Source organism: Thalassophryne amazonica, chromosome 5 (assembly GCF_902500255.1).
Source record: "Thalassophryne amazonica chromosome 5, fThaAma1.1, whole genome shotgun sequence".
NCBI classification, from domain to species: domain Eukaryota; kingdom Metazoa; phylum Chordata; class Actinopteri; order Batrachoidiformes; family Batrachoididae; genus Thalassophryne; species Thalassophryne amazonica.
Window position 1 is genome coordinate 94,876,908 of NC_047107.1, and position 24,376 is coordinate 94,901,283.

Below are 24,376 nucleotides of genomic sequence, written 5' to 3' on the forward strand. Positions count from 1 at the left end.
TTATGAGTGTGGAGAGAGACTTTCCGGACTCTCTTGTTATAATTCTCGGTGATTTTAACAAAGGGAATCTCAGTCAGGAATTACCAAAATACAAACAGTTTGTTAAATGCCCGACCAGAGAAGGGAGCACGTTAGATCATTGTTACACGACAGTGAGCGGCGCCTACCCGTGCAGCTTTGGGACTCTCAGATCTCGTGATGGTCCACTTGATCCCCATGTACAGACAGAGACTGAAACTCTCTAAACCTGTTGTGAGGACGTCTAAAGTGTGGAGCAATGAAGCTGTAGAGGAGCTATGCGCGTGCTTGGCCATCACGGATTGGGATATGTTTGAGGCTTCAATAGACAGTCTAGATGACTACACGGACACTGTGACGTCATATATTCATTTCTGTGAAGACAGCATCATCCCACAGTGTACCAGGGTGAGATATAACAATGACAAGCCCTGGTTCACACCTAAACTCCAGCAGCTCCGTCAGCAGAAAGAGGTGGCTTTCAGAGAAGGAGACAGAGACAGCTATAGAGGTGCAAAGTACAGATTTAGCAAGGAGGTGGCAAAGGCTAAATCCATGTACAGTTCACGTCTGCAGCAAAGGTTCTCTGCCAACGACTCTGCCTCTGTGTGGAGGGGGCTGAAAGAGATCACCAACTACAAGCCCAAAGCACCTTGTTCTATTGACGACCTGAAGCTGGCCAACGACCTGAACGTCTTCTATTCACGCTTTGAAGACAAGGACTCACACCTCCCCACCCCCCCCCACACAACTGGATATTCAAACACTCTGGACCTCCCCCCTCTCACTGCTGCCCTCCCCACTCCCCCTGTTGCCCTCTTGGTCCAAGAGGAGGACGTGAGGAGACATTTCAAAAGGCTGAATCCACGTAAGGCCCCGGACCCAGACTGTGTCTCTCCTGCCACCCTGAGACACTGCGCTGATGAGCTGGCCCCAGTCTTCACGGGGATCTTCAACACCTCCCTGGAGTCATGCCATGTTCCAGTCTGTTTCAAGTCCTCAATCATAGTTCCAGTCCCCAAGAAACCACGCGTCACTGGACTTAATGACTACTGTCCTGTGGCTCTCAAGTCTGTAGTCATGAAGACCTTCGAACGCCTGGTTTTATCCCACCTGAAGTCCATCACCGACCCCCTCCTGGACCCCCTGCAGTTTGCCTACAGAGCCAACAGGTCTGTAGATGACACCATAAACCTGGCCCTGCACTCCATCCTGCAGCACCTGGTCTCCCCAGGAACCTACGCTAGGATCCTGTTTGTGGACTTCAGCTCTGCATTCAACACCATCCTTCCAGCTTTGCTCCAGGACAAGCTTTCTCTATAACTCAGTCACCTTAAGCTTAACTCTGTCACTTTATCATTTTATCACGGGTCACTTTAGACAATGTACTTTGGTTTTTAATTGCACTCCTCCCACTGCACTGTTTTTTCTGTTTCTCTGTTTTTCTGTTGCACACAGCCTTTCATACTTCATATTTCTTTTTTTATCTTATATTTTATCTTATTTTGACACATATGTTATATTTTATCCTAGCATTCTATCTCTTCTTAATGTTGCACCATTGTACCGAAGCAAATTCCTAGTCTGTGAATCCTGTTCACTGGCAATGTCAATAAACTTCTTCTGATTCTGATTCTGAAAGCATCTATTGGTACTGACTGTAAATATACCAGAGGCTCTGTGAATGCTATGCGATGGGAGATCCATCTCCCTGGCTACATGGGCTCATATAAAAGAATATCACATTGTGTAATCCACACATCATCACATGTATATATATATATATATATATATATATATATATATATATATATTTGTGATAATCAAAAACTACCTCCATCTATCCATCCACTTGTGTTTGTTTAACCAGGAGTGGGCATAGACTATATACTGGATAAAACCTCCATGATATTACCCATATGTTTTTTGTGGGTAGTGCTTGACTCCACATAATCCTCAGCCATCCCATAAATGGGTAAAGAGGTGGTGCACGGGCAATCCTAGTGTGTTCTGGGTGGTACAAATGAAACCTGAACTTGCTCCCATCTCATTGTTACCAAGAAAGCTAAGGCTAACTTGGTAACCCTGGTTTGGATGTTTGATTAACGCATATTTTTGTGGACTGCGTAGTGGTGTTCATAACTGGTGGGTTGGGCACAGGTACTAAAAACTATGACCAGTATATTACCTCAGTAACCGCTGCACAATCAGTGAAGTTAAAGTCTCCAATCTATTCCTACCTGCAAATTAGTAGTAATGGTGCTAAAATACAAAAAAAAAAAAAAAAAAAAATCACTCCGTAGACTTCTTAGATGGCCCTATAACCCAATTGCCTACACAGCAACAAACATTATCAAAGATATTTCTAATAATATGCTCAGAATAGACACAGACAGTCAAGTCCGTAGCAGCTAGCAGCCTGGACCTGGTACAGTAGCTGTCACTCTGAGTGACCACGCCCCTAATTCATCATAAAGTTGTGGATTAAAATAGCTTAAACTGATGAATAATTTCAAAAATTACCCCTGTACAGTTGTCATGAATGGAGAAACTAGCTACAAACAACACCATTTTTTATCAGACTGCAACCATTTTATTTTTTTTCTGTAAAGTGAAGCATGTTAGCATGTCCATCTGATTTTGTTACTTATGCATTTGGTTCATTTTGCAGCACTGGAGGTTGCTGCTTAAGAATGAGTCACAGACTCAGTAAATGGAAGGTGGCACAGATGTTCCTCCTCAAAGCCACAACCTAAGGGGACCTGTGGCATTCCAAGTTCAAATGGTCTATTTAATTTCTCCAGGGTACTCTGGGTCAACCTGTTCTGACCGGTGAGGAGATGGTGTGCTGATGTGATTAAGTTTGACATCATTTGGTTTGATTAGAAATATAATTGCGTAAAAGCAGGGCTAACCAACGGAAATGTACAATGCTGTAATGTTCTCTGGTGTGACTTCAAGCAAATGAACTGAAGCTGTGCAAATGTCCTTAGTGACAGGTGATAGCACATATATTAATGTAAATACAAAAGATAACATGCTGGAGAATTCTTGCACTCTCAAAAGGTAACAGGTTGAAGAGCACACATTACAAACAAGAGCAATCAGAAATCTCTGACGTCCGCCAAGCCAGATTCAGATCACCTCCAAAATTCAGGGGAGTTTTCCATGCCCTAATATCTATCTGTGGTGTAAATTTGTTGAGACTCCGTAAAGTAGTTTTGAAGCAATCCTTCAAAGACTATATAAAGGGAAATCTTGAGCCAGAATCCAGATCCGGATCACCTCCAAAATTTAATGGAGACTTCCATGCCCTAATATCTATCTGTGGTGCAAATTTGTTGAGAATCCGTGAAGTAGTTTTGAAGTAATCATTCAAAGACTATATAAAGGTGTCACCGACTCCCCTAAAAATCGGTCTGTCCTACCTTCAATTTTTCAATTTCAATTTATTTTCATTTATATAGTGCCAAATCACAACAGAGTTTCCCCAAAGCACTTCACACAGGTAAGGTCTAACCTTACCAACCCTCAGAGCAACAATGGTAAGGAAAAACTCCCTCTGAGGAAGAAACCTCAAGCAGACCAGACTCAAAGGGTGACCCTCTGCTTGGGCCATGCGTCAAACATAAAATACGGAAACAATTCACAGAACAATTCACAGACAAATATACAAGAAATGCTATTGGTGCACAGGACAGGAGGATTGCCAACACAAATACAACTCCCATCTCTGGATGGAGCTGCACCTTAAACAGAGAGAAAAAACAGAATCAGGCATCAGAAAGACAAAAAATACTGTATAATTTGCCAGCATTAAACAACAAGAAAAACAGAGAAATACTAAGGTGATCGCCGGCCACTAGCCCTAAACTTCACTAAAAGACCCAGAATTTAGGTAAAGTTGAGGCCGCAGCCCGCGCCAATTACTAATAACATGAATTAAAAGAGTAAAAAGCGTAAAACAAAACTGTACCAGTATGCTAGCCATATGGAAGAGAAAATAAGGGCGTGTTAAGTCTGAACTTGAAATTCTCCACAGAATCTGACTGTTTTATTGATGCAGGGAGATCATTCCACAGAACAGGGGCATAATAAGAGAAAGCTCTGTGACCCGCAGACTTCTTATTCACTTTAGGGACACAAAGTAATCCTGCACCCTGAGAACGTAAAGCCCGGGTCGGTACGTAAGGTTTAATTAGGTCAGCTAGATAGGGAGGTGCCAGTCCATGAATAATTTTATAGGTTAGTAGCAGAACCTTAAAATCTGATCACACTGGGACAGGAAGCCAGTGAAGAGACGCCAAAATGGGTGTAATGTGGTCGAACTTTCTGCTTCGTGTCAAAAGTCTGGCTGCAGCATTTTGAACCAATTGGAGACCCCTAATGCTAGACCGCAGTAAACCAGAAAATAGAACATTGCAGTAGTCCAATCTAGAAGAGATAAATGCATGGATCAGGGTCTCAGCATCAGCCATAGACAGGATGGGACGAAGCTTCGCTATATTTCGCAAGTGGAAGAAAGCAGTCCTAGTAATATTTCTAATGTGGAGGCCAAAGGACAACGAAAGATCAAAAATTACCCCAAGGTTCCTCACTTTGTCAGTGTGATGTATGACATACGAGCCGAGGCTGAGCGTTAACTGGTCAAATCGATGCCGATGTCTCACTGGACCAAGAACCATCTTATCAGTCTTATCAGTGTAAAAAGTAGAAAGTTTCTAGACATCCAACTTCTCACTGCTGCAAGGCAATCTTCTAAGGATTTTATGTGAATGAGATTACCAGAAGTTATCGGCATGTATAATCAATCAATCAATCAATCAACTTTTTTCTTATATAGCGCCAAATCACAACAAACAGTTGCCCCAAGGCGCTGTATAACTGAGTATCATATGCATAGCACTGAAAGGTAATCCCAAAATGCGGCAATATGTGCCCAAGGGGTACTATATAAAGGGAGAAAAGCAGGGGGCCTAAGACAGATCCCTGTGGAACACCAAATTTCATGTCATTAAGGTTAGAGGTAGTGTTACTGTACAAAACACAGTGAGAACGACTGGTCAAGTATGACATCAGCCATGCAAGGGCACTCCCAGTAATCCCAAAATGATTTTCCAGCCTATCAAGTAGAATATGATGATCCACTGTATCAAATGCAGCGCTGAGATCTAACAGCAACAGAACCGTAGTGGTGTCCAATTCCATTGTAAGCAGAAGATCATTCACCACTTTTGTGAGAGCCGTCTCTGTGGAATGATATTTTCTAAAAGCAGACTGCAGTGGCTCAAAGAGATTATTCTCAGTAAGATAGTCTACGAGCTGCCGTGACACCACTTTTTCCAGAATTTTAGAGAAAAATGATAGATTTGATATCGGCCGATAGTTTTTCAAACACTAGGGTCAAGATTAGGTTTCTTAATTAATGGTTTAATCACTGCAGATTTGAAACATTTAGGAACAGATCCAGAAGTTAAAGAAAGATTATTCATTTCCAGCACAGTCGGCCCAAGAGTGGGCCTCAGGTCCTTAAACAGTTTTGTTGGTATAGGATCAAATAAACAGGTTGTGCTTTTTGTTGACATTACAAGTTTTGTCAGCATGCCTAGTGAGATACTATCAAATTCTTTAAATCTAGGTAATACCTCAGTAGTGGCGCCCACCTCAATAGCAGGGTGTAGTGGCTGGGTTAAGGCATGCCGGGATATGTTTGACCTAATGTCTTCTATTTTCTAACTTTGAGTAATGCTTGTTTTTGTTGATCAAATCAGAGTAGTAGGTCTGCTTTGTAGCCAATAATGCATGCTTATAGTCTAAGATAGCATCACGCCATGCAAGGTGAAATACTTTTAATTTTGAATGACTCCATTTCCGTTGTAGACCTCTTGCTTTATGCTTTCTTCAACTTCCACCAAAGATTTTCAATTGGATTAAGATCCGGACTACTTGCAGGCCATGACATTGACCCTATGCATCTTTTTGCAAGGAATGTTTTCACACTTTTTGCTCTATGGCAAGATGCATTATCATCTTGAAAAAATGATTTCATCATCCCCAAACATCCTATCAATTGATGGGATAAGAAAAGTGTCCAAAATATCAATGTAAACTTGTGCATTTATTGATGATATAATGACAGCCATCTCCCCAGTGCCTTTACCTGACATGCAGCCCCATATCATCAGTGACTGTGGAAATTTACATGTTCTCTTCAGGCAGTCATCTTTATAAATCTCATTGGAACGGCACCAAACAAAAGTTCCAGCATCATCACCTTGCCCAATGCAGATTCGAGATTCATCACTGAATATGACTTTCATCCAGTCATCCACAGTCCACGATTGCTTTTCCTTAGCCCATTGTAACCTTGTTTTTTTCTGTTTAGGTGTTAATGATGGCTTTCGTTTAGCTTTTCTGTATGTAAATCCCATTTCCTTTAGGCGGTTTCTTACAGTTCGGTCACAGACGTTGACTCCAGTTTCCTCCCATTCGTTCCTCATTTATTTTGTTGTGCATTTTCGATTTTTGAGACATACTGCTTTACGTTTTCTGTCTTGACGCTTTGATGTCTTCCTTGGTCTACCAGTATGTTTGCCTTTAACAACCTTCCCATGTTGTTTGTATTTGGTCCAGAGTTTAGACACAGCTGACTGCGAACAACCAACATCTTTTGCAACATTGCGTGATGATTTACCTCTTTTAAGAGTTTGATAATCCTCTCCTTTGTTTCAATTGACATCTCTCGTGTTGGAGCCATGATTCATGTCAGTCCACTTGGTGCAACAGCTCTCCAAGGTGTGATCACTCCTTTTTAGATGCAGACTAATGAGCAGATCTGATTTGATGCAGGTGTTAGTTTTGGGGATGAAAATTTACAGGGTGATTCCATAATTTATTCCTCAGAATTGAGTGAGTCCATATTTTTTTCCCTCTGCTTGGTCTAAAAAAGTAACAGTTACTGACTGCCACAATTTTTTTTCTTGATTTCTTATGGTGTTTCTTAAAGCCAGAAAGTTGCCATTTGAAATGACTTTAGTTTTGTGTCATGTCTGTGATCTGCTTTTTTTCTACAAAATTAGACAACTGAATGAACATCCTCCGAGGTCGGTGATTCCATAATTATTGCCAGGGGTTGTAGTTGACAAGTTAGAGATGAACGCACCAAATTCATCTAAGAATCCAGAATATGGGCCAGGAGGCCTATATGAAGTGACAAAGTAATACGACTAATTTTTATTCTTCTGACCTTGGCAATGTGTAATATCCTGAGCAGAGCGGAGAATCAGATGCTCAAACGAGTTATATTTGTGACCCCCAACAGCTAATAAGCTAAACCTAGATTTAAAAATAAGAGCAACACCCCTGCCTTGCTTCACATCACGAGGGACGTGACTAAATGTATATGCTGGTGGGCAGGCCTCATTTAAGGGGAGGACAGCTGTAGGTTTAAGCCAGGCTTCACATAGCCCAATCATATCTAAGTGATGATCAATAATTAGATCATTGATCAACAATGATTTTGAGGACAGTGATCTAATGTTAATGAGACCCAGTCTAAGGACCTCAGTGGGGTTGACAGTTGAACTGTTTGGGTTTAGGGGTGATACCAGAGTAGCATATATAAGATGCCTAGAAGTAGGTTTAGGTTTAAGACACTCCATGCACGTTGTAGGTAGCAGACACAAAATCTTTGCTATTGCTGGAACAACCACTGGGCCATCCTCAATTTTAACATCATCCAATATAGTAATGGGTTTTAAGTTTGGAAAGCATCCCTCTATAATTTTTATGGACATGACTACGGAAGCAGGCCACAGTCTCAACTTATTGAAATTCCCTCCCTGGCAAATAAACTGCACTATCACCATAGTGGATTTTCTGCACTAAATTCCCCACTAAGCTAATGGATTCCACACCCACATTTGTCATAAGCCTTGCAGGGTCTCTAATCACCTGCTCCGTGGCCTGCTGTTAATTCCTAATGTTACCCTCCCTGTAGAGCTCTGTCTTTGTTCGCAGACAAGATGGCGGCGCCTTCCCCAGTAGGGTGGAGGCTGTCCGTCATCAGCAAACCACGGCGGCCCCAGAATGAAGGCCAGTTATCAATAAAGCTAAACCCTTGCTGTCTACAAAACTGCGCCAGCCACCTATTTAACGATGTCAGCCTGCTAAATGCCTCATCAGTACCCCGGGAGGGGAGGGGACCAGAGACTATTAATCGATGCCGACACTTGTTTCTGGCAAGGTCACAAGTCCTCTCTATGTCCATTTTTGTAACCTCTGAGTGCTTCATCCTGATATCATTGGTGCCAACGTTAATAACTATGTGACTATATCTCATGTCATGTTCCTTCGTCTGTCTTCCCTTCTGCAGCGTCAGCACCCTAAGATGAGATGCAATGTCGGGAGCTCTGGCCCCAGCAATACATTTAACGTCAGCCGGCGTCTGTAACCTGACTTTGCGGGTGATACAATCCCCTATCACTAAAGTCCAGTGTTTTGGCCTGGAGACAGGAGTGGAAGTCACTTGTGGGCTCAGAGAATTCACATCAGGCAAATCCAAGGGGGAGAACCGATTCACAGTTCGCACTGGCGAGTGTGATCGGGGTGCCACAACCGGGCACCAAGCCCGATTGGGCTTCCTCCACCTAGCCATAGTCCGAAAGCCGTCCTCCACAGCCGGCGTTTCTAAGCTGATGCTAATGGGCTCGTTAGCCGGCCCAACACTAACCTCATCTGGAGTGCCCGTAACATCTAACTCCACTGCACTAAGAATCTGCTCTAACTTACGGACACGGCTCCCTAAGAGAGCCACCCTATCTTCCAACATCACGCAGGATTTACAGAGGGTGTAAAGTAGGATTTGTAGTGTACTTTGTGCACTAGGAAATTCAAGAATGTAGCCAAGCAAACATGAGCTAACCAATAATGGATAAGCTAACCACTCCTTAGGCTCACTCAGATGCAAATAAATGAATTAAAATTCACAGCAGTTACACTGAAAAACTAACAGAAGTATTAAACAGGTAAAAAAGCAGCAGCTATAAAATACAATAAACAGTTAATTAACTAACAGAAGTAAAAAAAAAAAAATGAAATGAAAAAATGATGACGAGGGTCCAAAACGCAAGCTAACCGCTAGTGAAAATGCTAGCCGCTCCTAAGATTTTACACAGGACTAAAATAATTACTTAAAATTCACAGCAGTTTGACTGAAAAACAAACAGAAGTATTAAACGGGTAAAAAAGAAAACAGCTATAAAAAGTAATGATGGGGAAGGGAGGAGTCGACCTAGCTAGCGAAAGCTAACCGCTAGCAAATGCTAACTGCTAACGAATGCTAACTGCTTGCGATTCACAACAGGACTGTTGTTAAATAACGTTCAGAGTAGATAGAATTAATAACCAGAAGAGTGCTAAACAGAAATAAAAGAAGCGTCTACAACCATGTGAAGTTCAGAGTAGCATCACAGTAACAAACAATCCGTCAGAAGCAAGTTGCCAGATCTGTGATTCGATCCTTAAATCCTTCTCTGCACATGTGCCATTTCTGACCTCAGCAGTGTCATTTCGGAGCATCACCAGCAGTTCACTGATTATCACCTCGCTTCTGCTTCAAACTGCACTCCAGTTATCTATCTCAGCGACAGATATCTGAAGCTATTGTACAACAGTCATTTACACATAAATTCAGCATTATTTCATCATAAAAGATGTGGGACCACAGCAGCTGCTGCAGCGCCTATGTCATTTCAAAGCATCAGTAGCGACTCACTGATTATTGCCTTGTTTCTGCTTAAAACTTTCGAATGATTATGAGGTTTTACCTTGTCATCTGATGGTTAATAATCCCATTAATCCATTTGATCACTTTGGGTGTAGAGAGTCCGTCTCAGATGCGCTGCTGTGGTCCCAAATGACGCATACGCAGTGAAGGCAGGGCGGACCAATTTTTGGGAGGGACCGTTCGGATCACCGTCAAAATTTAATGGGTATTTTAATGCCCTAATATCTATCTGTGGTGAAAATTTTCCCAAAATCCGTGCAGTAGTTTTGACGTAATCCTGCTCACAGTCAGACAGACAGACAAATAAATAAATAAATGCAGCTGATTTTATTATGTCCTTGGTGGACATAATAATAGATGTAGAAATTCCAGAGATAAACATTCATGTCAAGTCCGGGACCATGCGATGGTCGCTGCGTTGCTGTATCTACCACACCATGGAACATTGCTGGGACCTGGATGACATCAACTCAGGCAATGGGTCCATCACCACATCACCATCTTGAAGGGAACCAGCTGCCTCAACAAGGTGCAATGTGGTGTCCTGATGACCTTTCCCAGCTACTTGAGTCCTCAATAATATGGCACCTACCTGCTGGATTATGCAGAGACACGAACTACATGGACAAAACTTCATAGCTGATTTTCACCATCTAGATTTTCCTCATGTGAGTTTCCCTGCGTAACTGGTCATTGAACACAGTCATAGTGGCACCTATAGTGCAGCAGATACAGTGAGGAAAATAAATATTTGAACACCCTGCGGTTTTGGAAGTTCTCCCACTTAAAAATGATGGAGGGGTCTGAAATTTTCATCTTAGGTGCATGTCCACTGTGAGAGACATAATCTAAAAAAAAAAAAAAAAAAAAAATCCGGAAATCACAATGTATGATTTTTTAATAATTTATTTGTATGTTACTGCTGCAAATAAGTATTTGACCCCCTACCAACCAGCAAGAATTCTGGCTCACACAGACCTGTTAATTTTCCTTTAAGAAGCCCACTTATTCTGCACTCTTTACCTGTAATAATTGCACCTGTTTGAACTTGTTACCTGTATAAAAGACACCTGTTCACACACTCAATCAATCACACTCCAACCTGTCCACCATAGCCAAGACCAAAGAGCTGTCTAAGGACACCAGGGACAAAATTGTAGACCTGCACAAGGCTGGGATGGACTACAGGACAACAGGCTTGGTAGAAGATAACAACTGTTATGATTATTTATTAGAAAGTGGAAGAAACACAAGATGACTGTCAATCTCCCTCGGCCTGGGATTCCATGCAAGATCTCACTTTGTGGGGTAAGGATGATTCTGAGAAAGCTCAGAACTACAGAGGAGGACCTGGTCAATGACCTGAAGAGAGCTGGGACCACAGTCACAAAGATTACATTAGTAACACATGATGCTGTCATGGTTTAATCCTGCACGGCAGCAAGGTCCCCCTGCTCAAGCCAGCACATGTCCAGGCCCGTTTGAAGTTCACTAGTGACTATCTGGATGATCCACAGGAGGCATGGGAGAAGGTCATGTGGTCAGATGAGACCAGAATAGAGCTTTTTGGAATCAACTCCACTTACCATGTTTAGAGGATGAGAACAACCCCAAGAAAACCATCCCAATCGTGAAGCATGGGGGTGGAAACATCATACTCTGGGGGTGCTCTTCTGCAAAGGGGACAGGACGACTGCACCGTACTGAAGGGAGGATGGATGGGTTCATGTATTGAGAGATTTTGGCAAACAACCTCCTTCCCTCAGTAAGAGCACTGAAGATGGGTCATGGCTGGGTCTTCCAGCATGACAATGACCCCAAACACACAGCCAGGGCAACTAAGGAGGGGTTCCATAAGAAGCATTTCAAGGTCCTGGAGTGGCCTAGCCAGTCTCCAGACCTGAACTCAATAGAAAATCTTTGGAGGGAGCTGAAACACCAAACCTGAAAGATCTAGAGAAGATCTGTATGGAGGAGTGGACCAAAATCCCTGCTACAGTGTGTGCAAACCTGGTGAAAAACTACAGGAAACGTTTGACCTCTAATTGCAAACAAAGGCTACTGTACCAAATATTAACACTGATTTTCACAGGTGTTCAAATACTTATTTGCAGCAGTAACATACAAATAAATTATTAAAAAATCATACATTGTGATTTCCGGATTTTTTTTTTTTTTACATTATTTTCATTACATTATTACATTATTTTCATTAAGATGAAAATTTCAGACCCCTCCATGATTTCTAAAATTGCAGGGTGTTCAAATACTTATTTTCCTCACTGTGTGTGTAAGAATTGTTCAGTTGATGATACAAGCAACAAATTTGGTATAAATACTTCTTAGAAGGCCTTTTCTTCAAAACAGCCAGTGTTGGGAAGGTGTCGTAGCACGGACCCACAACAGGGGGCGCAAATGAACGGACAATGAGTAAGCCAAAAGGTAACAATTTAATGTTGTGATAATACACAACGAAACGTGTCGTAATTTTCACAGTCAATAAACACCAGGTGACGTGTGGGCAGGCTCGAAGATAGAAGACGCCCGACGAGAGAGAAGCCGCGTCCCACACGGCTTCCACCACCAACGGTCTGAAGAACACCGGAGCCGCCAAGTCCCGAGTCCCCAGGTGGCCTCTGTCTTCTGCTGTCGACCCTGGTACTGCTGGCAGAAAGCAGAGATAAGATGTGTGAGTGTGAGTCCGCACACTCAGTAGTTCACAGTCCAGACACCGTTAGGAGGGAGCACCTCCACCTCCAAATCATACACACTCGTGCAGCTCCTGTTTGTCCCTCTTCTGGGTCTTCACAGGAATGCGACTGCACACAGAACAATGTTAGACAACGTATTAGTCAGCAGAGAGATTACCTTGGTACTGGTAGTCGATTTCTCGGCGGGGAGGTGGAGTTGCAGTCCGGCTTATATAGTGGTGTAGATGAGTGACAGCTGGAGTGATGAGTGACAGCTGTCACTTCCTCTGGGTCTGGCGCCCTCTCGTGCTTGGAGCCCACACTCCAAGCAGGGCGCCCTCTGGTGGTAGTGGGCCAGCAGTACCTCCTCTTCAGCGGCCCACACAACAGGACCCCCCCCTCAACGGGCGCCTCCTGGCGCCCGACCTGGGTTGTCCGGGTGTCGTCTGTAGAAATCGGCCAGGAGGGCCGGGTCCAGGATGAAGCTCCTCTTCACCCAGGAGCGTTCCTCAGGTCCATACCCCTCCCAGCCCACCAGATATTTGAACCCCCGGCCCTTACGACGGACGTCCAGGAGCCTGCGGACCGTCCAAGCAGGCTCCCCGTCGATGAGCCGGGCAGGAGGCGGCGTAGGTCCAGGTGCACAGAGGGGCGAGATGTGGTGTGGCTTGATACGGGACACGTGGAAGACAGGGTGGATCCGCAGTGAAGCCGGGAGTCGGAGCTTCACTGCGGCCGGGTTGATGATCTTGAGGATGGGGAATGGTCCGATGTATCTGTCCTTTAATTTGGGTGAGTCCACACAGAGGGGGATGTCCTTTGTTGACAGCCACACCTCCTGCCCGGGCTGGTATGTGGGGGCCGGGGAACGTCGGCGGTCCGCATGGGTCTTGGCCCTCGTCCGGGCCTTTAACAGGGCAGAGCGGGCGGTCCGCCACACCCGGCGGCACCTCCTGAGGTGGGCCTGGACCGAGGGCACACCGACCTCTCCCTCCACCAGCGGGAACAATGGGGGCTGGAACCCCAAACATGCCTCAAAAGGGGAGAGGCCGGTAGCAGACGAGACTTGGCTGTTATGGGCATACTCGATCCAGGCCAGATGGTGACTCCAGGCCGCCGGGTGCGCGGAGGTGACGCAGCGAAGGGCCTGTTCCAACTCCTGGTTAGCCCGCTCTGCCTGGCCGTTGGTCTGGGGGTGGTACCCGGACGAGAGACTCACGGTGGCCCCCAGCTCCTTACAGAAACTCTTCCACACCTGCGAAGAGAACTGGGGACCACGATCTGAAACAATGTCCGATGGTATCCCATGCAGCCGCATGACGTGGTGGACCAGGAGGTCTGCCGTCTCCTGGGCTGTCGGGAGCTTCGGGAGGGCCACGAAGTGGGCCGCCTTGGAGAACCGGTCCACTATCGTGAGAATAACGGTGTTGCCCTGGGACGGCGGGAGGCCCGTGATGAAGTCCAGGCCGATGTGAGACCAGGGGCGATGAGGCACTGGCAGGGGTTGGAGGAGTCCCGTCGTCCTCCGATGGTCTGCCTTGCCCCTGGCGCAGATGGTACAGGCCTGGACGTAGTCCCGGACGTCGGTTTCCAGGGACGCCCACCAGAAGCGCTGCTGGACTACTGCCACGGTCCTACGCACTCCAGGATGACAGGAGAGCTTGGACCCGTGACAGAAGTCCAATACAGCAGCTCTTGCCTCTGGTGGGACGTACAGTCTGTTCTTGGGGCCAGTCCCCGGGTCCGGGCTCCTTGTCAGGGCCTCCCGGACGGTCTCCTCCACGTCCCAGGTGAGGGTGGCCACGACAGTGGACTCGGGGATGATGGTCTCGGTGGGGTTCGACAGCCCCGCTTTGGCTTCTTCTTCGTGCACCCGGGACAATGCATCTGGTTTTTGGTTCTTGGTCCCGGGGCGATACGTGATCTGGAAGTCAAAGCGCCCGAAGAACAGAGACCAGCGGGCTTGCCTGGGGTTCAGCCGCTTGGCGGTCCGGATGTACTCCAGGTTCCGATGGTCTGTGAAAACCGTGAAGGGCAACGATGCCCCCTCCAGCAGGTGTCTCCACTCTTCAAGAGCCTCCTTCACCGCAAGAAGTTCCCGATTGCCGACGTCATAGTTCCGTTCAGCTGGGGTCAACCTGCGGGAATAAAAGGCACAAGGATGGAGGACTTTATCAGCCTCCACGCTCTGGGACAGCACGGCTCCTATCCCTGAGTCAGAGGCGTCCACTTCTACTATGTACTGGCGATCAGGATCAGGCTGCACCAGAACTGGTGCAGTCGAGAACCGGCATTTCAACTCCTGGAACGCGGCTTCGCACCGATCCGACCAGGCGAAGGGGACCTTGGTGGAGGTCAGGGCAGTCAGGGGGCTAACTACCTGACTGTAACCTTTAATGAACCTCCTGTAGAAATTTGCAAAGCCTAGGAACTGCTGTAGTTTCCTGCGGCTTGTTGGTTGGGGCCAATCTCTCACCGCCGCAACCTTAGCCGGATCAGGGGCGACGGAGTTGGAGGAGATGATGAACCCCAGGAAGGACAAAGAAGTGCGATGGAACTCGCACTTCTCACCCTTCACAAACAGCCGGTTCTCCAACAACCGCTGTAGGACCTGACGTACATGCTGGACATGGGTCTCAGGGTCCGGGGAAAAGATGAGTATATCGTCCAGATATACGAAGACGAACCGATGCAGGAAGTCCCGCAAGACGTCATTTACCAAAGCTTGGAACGTCGCGGGGGCGTTAGTGAGGCCGAACGGCATGACCAGGTACTCAAAATGACCTAACGGGGTGTTGAATGCCGTCTTCCATTCGTCTCCCTTCCGGATCCGAACCAGGTGGTACGCGTTTCTAAGATCCAATTTAGTGAAAATTTGGGCTCCATGCAGGGGCGTGAACACTGAATCCAACAGAGGTAACGGGTATCGGTTGCGAACCGTGATCTCGTTCAGCCCTCTGTAATCAATGCATGGACGGAGTCCGCCGTCTTTCTTGCCCACAAAAAAGAAACCAGCACCCATCGGGGAGGTGGAGTTTCGGATCAGCCCGGCAGCTAAGGATTCCCGGATGTAGGTCTCCATTGATTCGCGTTCCGGAGGTGAGAGGTTGTACAACCTACTGGACGGGTACTCAGCGCCCGGGACCAAATCGATGGCACAATCATACGGTCGGTGCGGGGGAAGAGTGAGTGCCAGATCTTTGCTGAAAACATCAGCAAGATCGTGGTACTCCTTTGGCACCGCCGATAGATTGGGGGGGACTTTGACCTCCTCATTAGCCGTAGTGCCGGGAGGAACCGAGGATCCTAAGCACTCCCAGTGGCAGGTTTCGCTCCACTGCGTCACAACCCCAGACGGCCAATCAATCCGGGGATTGTGCTTCACCATCCATGGAAAGCCCAAAATCACTCGGGAGGTAGAAGGTGTTACATGGAACACTATCTCCTCCCTGTGATTCCCAGACACAACCAAAGTCACTGGTTGTGTCTGATGTGTGATTAATGGAAGCAGGGTGCCATCTAGTGCTCGCACCTGCAATGGTGCCGGCAGAGCCACCAGAGGGAGCCCTACTTCCTTTACCCATCTGCTGTCCAGCAGATTCCCTTCAGACCCCGTGTCTATCAGTGCTGGGGCGTGAAGGGTTAAATCCCCACAAAGGATTGTTACTGGGATTCGTGCAGATTTGCGGGGTTTTCCCGCGTGCGTGTTATGACCCACCCTTAGCCCAGTTTCTAAGGACGGGCGTTGTAGTTTGACTGTTTTAGGGCAGTCCTTCTGCATGTGCTCGCAAGAGCCGCAGACAAAACACTCCCCGCGGGCCAGCCTCCTTTGTCTGATTTTTGATTTTAATTTGGCCCTGCTCGTGTCCCTAGCCTCCTCAGCAGGGGGAGCTGTAGCCACACGGAGCTCTCTGGCAGTAAGCGTGGGGACGACGTCACCTTGTCGGAACCGGAAGGGGGAGGGACGGCTCGTGCCCGGTCACGCCTCCCGGCCTGCTCCCGACGATGCTCGCTTAAACGGTTGTCTAAGCATATAACTAAATCAATAAGCCCGTCAAAATCCCGCGGTTCCTCCTTGGCCAGTAGGTGCTCCTTAAGGACCGGGGACAGTCCATTTACAAAGGCGGCGCGGAGCGCAACGTTATTCCAGCCGGACCTCGCTGCCGCGATGCGGAAGTCGACTGCATACTCGGCTGCGCTACGACGCCCCTGTCTCATTGACAACAGCACGTTCGAAGCGGTCTCGCCTCTGTTGGGATGATCAAACACTTGTTTGAATTCCCGTACAAACCCAGTATAAGACGTTAGGAGCCGTGAATTCTGCTCCCAAAGCGCCGTAGCCCATGCGCGTGCCTTTCCTTGAAGCAAATTAATAACATAAGCCACCCGGCTAGCCTCTGATGCGTACATGACGGGGCGCTGTGAAAAGACGAGCGAACACTGCATGAGGAAGTCCGCGCACGTCTCGACACAGCCCCCGTACGGTTCCGGAGGGCTTATGTATGCTTCAGGGGACGGTGGGGGGGTTCGTTGAACGACCAGTGGAACGTCTGATACAGGCCCAGGACCAGCCAGAGGAGTGGCTGCAGCAGCGCCCTGATCGCGCGCTTCCACCCTGGCGGTGAGAGCCTCCACCCTCCGATTAAGGAGGACACTCTGCTCGGTCACTAATTCTAACCGGGCCTTGAAGGCGGTTAAGATCTGCTGCAGCTCACTCAACCCGCCTCCCGCTGACGCCTGCGCTCCTGGCTCTTCCATTGGCCGTTCAAGCTTGAGTTGACGCCCCTCGGAGTCCATGACGATTGGCTGAGAAATCCTGTTGGGAAGGTGTCGTAGCACGGACCCACAACAAGGGGCGCAAATGAACGGACAATGAGTAAGCCAAAAGGTAACAATTTAATGTTGTGATAATACACAACGAAACGTGTCGTAATTTTCACAGTCAATAAACACCAGGTGACGTGTGGGCAGGCTCGAAGATAGAAGACGCCCGACGAGAGAGAAGCCGCGTCCCACACGGCTTCCACCACCAACGGTCTGAAGAACACCGGAGCCGCCAAGTCCCGAGTCCCCAGGTGGCCTCTGTCTTTTGCTGTCGACCCTGGTACTGCTGGCAGAAAGCAGAGATAAGATGTGTGAGTGTGAGTCCGCACACTCAGTAGTTCACAGTCCAGACACCGTTAGGAGGGAGCACCTCCACCTCCAAATCATACACACTCGTGCAGCTCCTGTTTGTCCCTCTTCTGGGTCTTCACAGGAATGCGACTGCACACAGAACAATGTTAGACAACGTATTAGTCAGCAGAGAGATTACCTTGGTACTGGTAGTCGATTTCTCGGCGGGGAGGTGGAGTTGCAGTCCGGCTTATATAGTGGTGTAGATGAGTGACAGCTGGAGTGATGAGTGACAGCTGTCACTTCCTCTGGGTCTGGCGCCCTCTCGTGCTTGGAGCCCGCACTCCAAGCAGGGCGCCCTCTGGTGGTAGTGGGCCAGCAGTACCTCCTCTTCAGCGGCCCACACAACAGCCAGCAAGCATATGAAATTTTAAAATACTCGTAATCTATTTGCACAAATTAAAAATAAATATAGATGATTAGGTCACTAACTCATCAAATGTAATGCTACTAAACAAAAATGTAACATTTCAAGATATAACAAGTCATCTTCATTTTTTAAAGTAATATTTTTGTGCAGTGAACCTATTTGATACTGTTGTACATTGACAGAAACGCACAAATTTACACAAAACACGGTTAGATTGGACACAGTCAGTCCATGTAATTGTATTTCCTTGACACTACGTGAAATTAAATAAGGCCTACACATAAATCAAAATTGCAGATTATTAGAAATTCAATTACATTATATATAATGTAAGCACTAATTACATTACAGTATGGTACATAAAGTCTGTACTTCACATTTGCAGTTACATACTGCTGTACAGCTCACCCCAAAGCTGTAGCACTTGCATTTTCCTCTGCAAAGCCTCTTGTGTCCAAATTTGGTCAACTGTTGGCAGTGAGGACTAGTGTTCATCTGAAAGACATGGCTGAATTTAAAAGCAAAAATACTACCTCTACTACTAAAGCCCTTACTCTACTACTACTCCCCAAACACTCGTACATTCTGCAACATACACAGATCCCTGCAAGCATAGTCAGTCATATGTACATACAGAGCATGTATGAACTGTAGATACTGTAGAACATACATACTGTAGAACATGTATGTTTTACATACATGTTCTACAGTATGCTTGTACACTTATTATAAACATATACAATCCATCTAAAACAGATGATAATATTGCCTTAAGTTAATTTCAGTTCCCCCTAGTCCATAGTACAATTATTTAACAGGTACACCACTGAAATAAACCAAGATTGTGCAAATATATAATGAAAATGCATATTTCCAAGTGCCACCTTGAAAAATGAAGTGGCAATTTTTTTTTTTTTTTTTTTTTTATTCATTGTGAAATGTGCACCAAGAACTACCATTGTGCCAGATTTGATGCTTGTATCACAAGATGAAACAGTGAGTTGTTAGCTCATGTCACTGGTTAAAATGAATTCACATAAAGGATTTGAAATACTGAGAATCGTGGCCTCAAAAAAGAAAAAAAAAACACACTTGAAATTTAATTTTTTGCCTTCACAGTGATGACATTGTGGCAATACCATGTAAAAGTCACACTGTTTTGGGGACATGTTACACCACACCCCAGTCTATGCTTAAGTCTGTTATTTCTTACAGAAAAACGATTAGGTGACATCGGTGTCTGAAAACATCCATTTCTTTCACAGTAATCCTTTCAGAGAAAACTGTGTGACATTTATATATTTCAAAGTCAAGCTTTGAGGAAAACGGACAGTATAATGCATTGCTTGGCCAATACAGCTTGACATTGCAATCCCCTTGCTGTGGAGTCCTAAATTCAGGCAGAAAAGTTTTCCCAATTCAAAAAGTAGAGCAGTTTTTACAAGACAGTAAGTCTGCACTTTGATCCTGGAAACTTACAGGGTTCAAAAGTCCAATAAAAGGGTTTATATTCACTTTGAAGTAGCATCTAGTTTTAGCCATTTCACAAACCCCAGCATGGGTGATGTGACATTTATCCAGTTTTCAGTGGGAAATCATTTTGTTTGGGGAATTTTTGAAACTACATAATAGATTTTTAAGATATGTCACATTGTCAACAAAAAAGTTCACACGTGAGAAAATTAGTTATATGTAGTTATATATAGTTAATATGTTTTCTGCATATTGGCCTGAACTGATAAATGAATACTTCCAAAGCTTTGAAAAATAAATTACATCATTCAACTCTGGAGCAAACCTGGCAACGATGGCCATAAGCACAAAAACCATTAGTCATCTAAGTGTCTTTTTTGCTGACATTGTCCTTTATTCGTGCACCATTTGCCACTGAAGGACATGGCCAGACCCTGCAATTTCATGCTATTTCCTCACTGCTTGCAGTCGTGCCATTTCATTTTGTTAATGAGCATCATAATTACGAAGTAATAACCAATTAATTCCCACAGGAGGTCACATAGAGTGACAGTAAACCTTCTGCATGGCTGTGAAAGTGTGCATTAAGTAGACAAACTGGGCTGGTTTGATATGAGGTATGCAAACTGCAGGTCATTGATGTTGGCTATACAGTAAATCACATTATGATGGAGGAGGAGGAGGTGAGAAGATGAATATTAAAATGTAGTTAGAGCTTCAGCTTAATATGTCATTGAAAATGCTACCACAAAATGACAGGACTGCATATCAGCTTTAATGGCTTTAATAATCAGTCTTATTTCTCGTGTCATGTGCATGCAATTGTATAGCTGGTATCATTATCACAATGGAGTCACATTATGAAAACTTCAGTTTTTTAAATCAAGATTTCATAATTAGAGTTATCATGTTAAAAACCTCTGGTTAACATTCGGGACTATTGTGCCGTATATTATAAACTTTCTGTATCACTCACCACAAGAACTGTTCCTGTTTACTTTAAAACTTTAGACCTCAGGTTGCTGCCAAACTATAGACCTATATACAATATGTATGTTTTTTCCAATGTGCCTCAAATGGCAGTTGCTAAGCAACTTCCTCTATCTTTGGCAGAAAATGATCTTTTGCTTTTTTTTTAGGCTTTACAGTTCAGTTGCTTTTAAGGAGTGAGTATTGTGATACCATGAAAAGTTAATTATTGCATGGAAGAAATGATGATCTCTGACAGAATAAGCATAAAGGTGTTGTGTTCTGTCCCTTGTCACTGTCTGATCTCCTGTTTGTTTAGATGATTACCTTTGTTTTATACTGTTGGCATTTTTGAGTTCTGCTTTGGTTTTCTGTCATAGACCTTTGGCTGAGTTCTTCTTTTGTTAATGTACAGGTGTTTGTCTTATTTAGGGTTTAAGGTATACTCACCCTGGGTTTCTTGCAGGTTGATGTTTTTTTCACTGTGTTTGTTAAGTCTGATGTATGCTTCTCCGTTTCTGCAGCTCCATAGCCATACAGAGCCCTCTGTGTCGTTGAGAACCCTCTCCGAGCCCCTCTCAGTATGCTGATGTGCAAATCCTAAAAATCAAAACTACAGTTCGAAACGACAGAGACCACAAGGGCTGTGGTTGGTCATTTTTCTGGTTTCACTCCTTCCTCATATTTAAACGTTTTTCCAGTGCGCATGCCAGTTACATTTCAATCATGGATCAAATACAGTGCTGTGAAAAAGTGTTTGCCCCCTTGACCCTTTACATGTTAGATTTTTATTAAGACATCAAAAAACAAAACAAAAAATTCAGGCCTTGTATATTAGAATTCCTAAGATCATGCTCTTTAAACTCACAGTAAAAGGTAATCGCTACACCATGAATTAAAAGAAACAAAAATCTAAAAGCCAAAATGATGGTGTGAATAAGTAAGTGCCCCCTTTAGTATGCCACATGTAAACCATCACTTTTATATACAGTTTTCTTCAGACAAGTTAGGGGATGGATACGTGAACATTCTAAGTGTGGCTAAGTGTGAGTGCTGGCTATAATGGACTATCACCACTACGTCCACACAAAATAGTGAATACGTATGGAATTCTTGTCTGCATGACCTGATTACGGCTGTAACAGTTATACAGCTGCAGGTCACATATTTAACAATCTGCATTTTTGTTAACACTAAAGTTATAAGTTGCATGAGACCAATAAGCTTCTGATTTGAAGAAAAGGGCACCAAAGGAGTGTGTTGAAGAACTTATCATGGGATGCAAGGAAAACCACTCCCATCTTCTGCAAACAGACCGTAGAACTGGTGCTGAAGCACAGCGTCACAGTTCATTCCCTTTATTGTTCTAAGCAACACCATTAATACTGTTCTCAAGACACTGCCATTATCAAATACATTCTCTGCTTGCTTCAAATCATTAGGGCTGGAAAAGACAGAACAATAAATCCTTTATCTACAGTTGTGTTCAGAATAATAGTGTGTTTAAAATAAAGTGAGTAAAAAACACAAACTCTTTATAATAGCTTTTATTTCCACACACAGAAATACACACGGCACATTCTATTCCAAATCAAAACATGAAGAAAAATTATCAAACCTGTTATTACTTTACAGAAAGTGAAGAAAGAGTTATATTAAGCTGTTCAAAAAAAATAGCAGTCTGCATTTTTCTTCATGTGACCCTTATTACACCATTAAGACCCCCGTCACACAGAAGAATGTAAGAATGCGCAGGAACCAGGCCGACACGGCAAAAATGGCCATAACCCACATGTAGTCGGGAGGGAAAGAGTTGAGTAGACTGTGGGCGGATCCCATCCAGACTATGTCGTCCACACCTGCGCGATCACATCCAAAGCGTATTTAGTCAACAGTTAGATGACACAGACTACTATTAGGTGGATATAAAAGACATTGAAGACTGCCCGATGTCCAAACATCTGGATGGTAAAGACAGGACCGAAGTGGGAGGAGTGCTGTGTTCCTCCTTTTGCACAGTCCCTGTTGGTACTGGACATCACAGTACAACCAATATATGGACCAAACTTATGCCATATGTGTCCAAGCCGGCATTGGTATGGTCACTCACTCACTCCCATGCAATCACGTCTTGGATCATTGTCTCCGTCCCAGCGCTCACTGACCTCACGTGTGTGTGTGTGCGTGCGTAGAACAGGTGCTGAATTGATGAAATCAGTGTGTGTGTGTGTGTGTGTGTGTGTGTGTGTGTGTGTGTGTGTGTGTGTGTGTGTGTGTGTGCGTGTGTATGTTCATAATGCCTGTCAGCCACTGGACACCTTTTGTTGCTAAAGTTTGCCTGGCAGTGATTCAAGCTTTCTTATGAGCACATTTGTCAGATGCAGCCATTCCAGTAAACTTATTTTTTTTTTTTTACTCACTTCAGCATAAGCAGCACAACGCAACTGTACACCATGATGTCTGGTTGGATTATCGGTGCGCAACATGTCACATGGGATATATTTATGCCGTGGATGTTTGCAGCACAAAGCACAGCCAGGTGAGAAGCTTTTCGCCACAGGCTGTGGTCCTGGCTCCTGTCTGCCCTGCACTATGAAATGCTCCTGGGGCCATGCTGGAGGTGATATTCATGTTTAATAATGTTGTCATGGCCTAACGAAAGAGTTCCACGTCATACCTCCTACAGATTTAGATGGTGGTCATATAATATGTATATTACAGCGGTAAGATCCATTCAGCTCTGATGAATGCAATGATGCCTTTAATGCGCATGAGACAGCATTGGTGCACACCTGCCTGTGGTGTCACAGATATGATGGGCACAACATTTCACATTATTTATGTCACCCAGCCTGTTCAGATCTGCAGCAGCGTGTGCTGTGCAACGCATTGACCTGTAGTGGCACATGGTGCTTCGGTTTGATTGCACTGTTCACATCCACTGCACATGATGAATGTGTGCCACATAATGTTATTACATATCAACATTTCCTTTGCCCTCCCTGACCAGGGTCCAATGGAGGTGGACATACGTGGCACAAGCAGGACATGCTGGCAGGCTTTGCAGTGGCCGATCCATCTCACAGCTCAATCACCCGCGATCAGATTGTTTCAAATGCTGTTATGATGCCATCAGAATATGTAGATTGTGATCAGATGGTGCACAAATTGCACATAGACCGCCCTCAGATGTGCATCCCATCTTGACAGTGCCAAGATTATTTTTAACTGTGCAACACACTCGGGAGAGCCAAGCGAATGGGACCAACTATGTAGACTGCTCTGAGACTGCTGTCCGTCCATCTTGAGACTGCACCTCAACACTTCCCGACTGTGGCCGATGTGTCATTCTGACGCCGTTCAGCCTCAATTGGCCTATATGTGACAGTGGTCTAAAAGTGGTCAAAGAAGCGGCTGAGTAAAGTGGGTCATTCCAGACATTGTTTAGAAGACCAACATACTCTGATTAAAAAGTTGATTGGTGAGGAGAAAACATATAAACAAGCGCAGAAAACAGACAACCACCATTCAAAAGGATCAAAGAACAGCCAGAATGGCCAAGACTCAGCCAATGATCAGCTCCAGGGTGAACAAAGAAGATTTAAAATTACCTGTGAGTACTGTAACAATTAGGAGATCCCCATGTCAAGCTCCCGCAAAGTCCCATTGTTGAAAAAACATCTGCTTAAGAGGTTACAATTTGCCAAAGAACAGAAGAAGAATTCCCTTATCAATATCTCTTGTGAATTTTATGTGTACTAAAAGTAGGCTTTGCAGGTATTCTATGTCAGCAACATTTTATTGAGTCTTAAAGTAAATGAATATGAAATTGGGCACTGGATCCTTGATCTCTGAACATAAATAAAAATTAATAAAATCTGTACATGGTCACTG

The 24,376-nt window shown here is 45.0% G+C and overlaps 1 long non-coding RNA gene across 1 annotated transcript; it reads left to right on the top strand.

Moving 5' to 3' along the window:
• Window positions 1–5,195: 5,195 nt before the first annotated feature.
• LOC117509838 lies at window positions 5,196–24,113 on the top strand. The gene is made up of 3 exons (XR_004560555.1): window positions 5,196–5,206; window positions 19,318–19,327; window positions 23,988–24,113. It is a non-coding gene; the product is annotated as an uncharacterized LOC117509838 (long non-coding RNA).
• The last annotated feature ends 263 nt before the right edge of the window (window positions 24,114–24,376 follow it).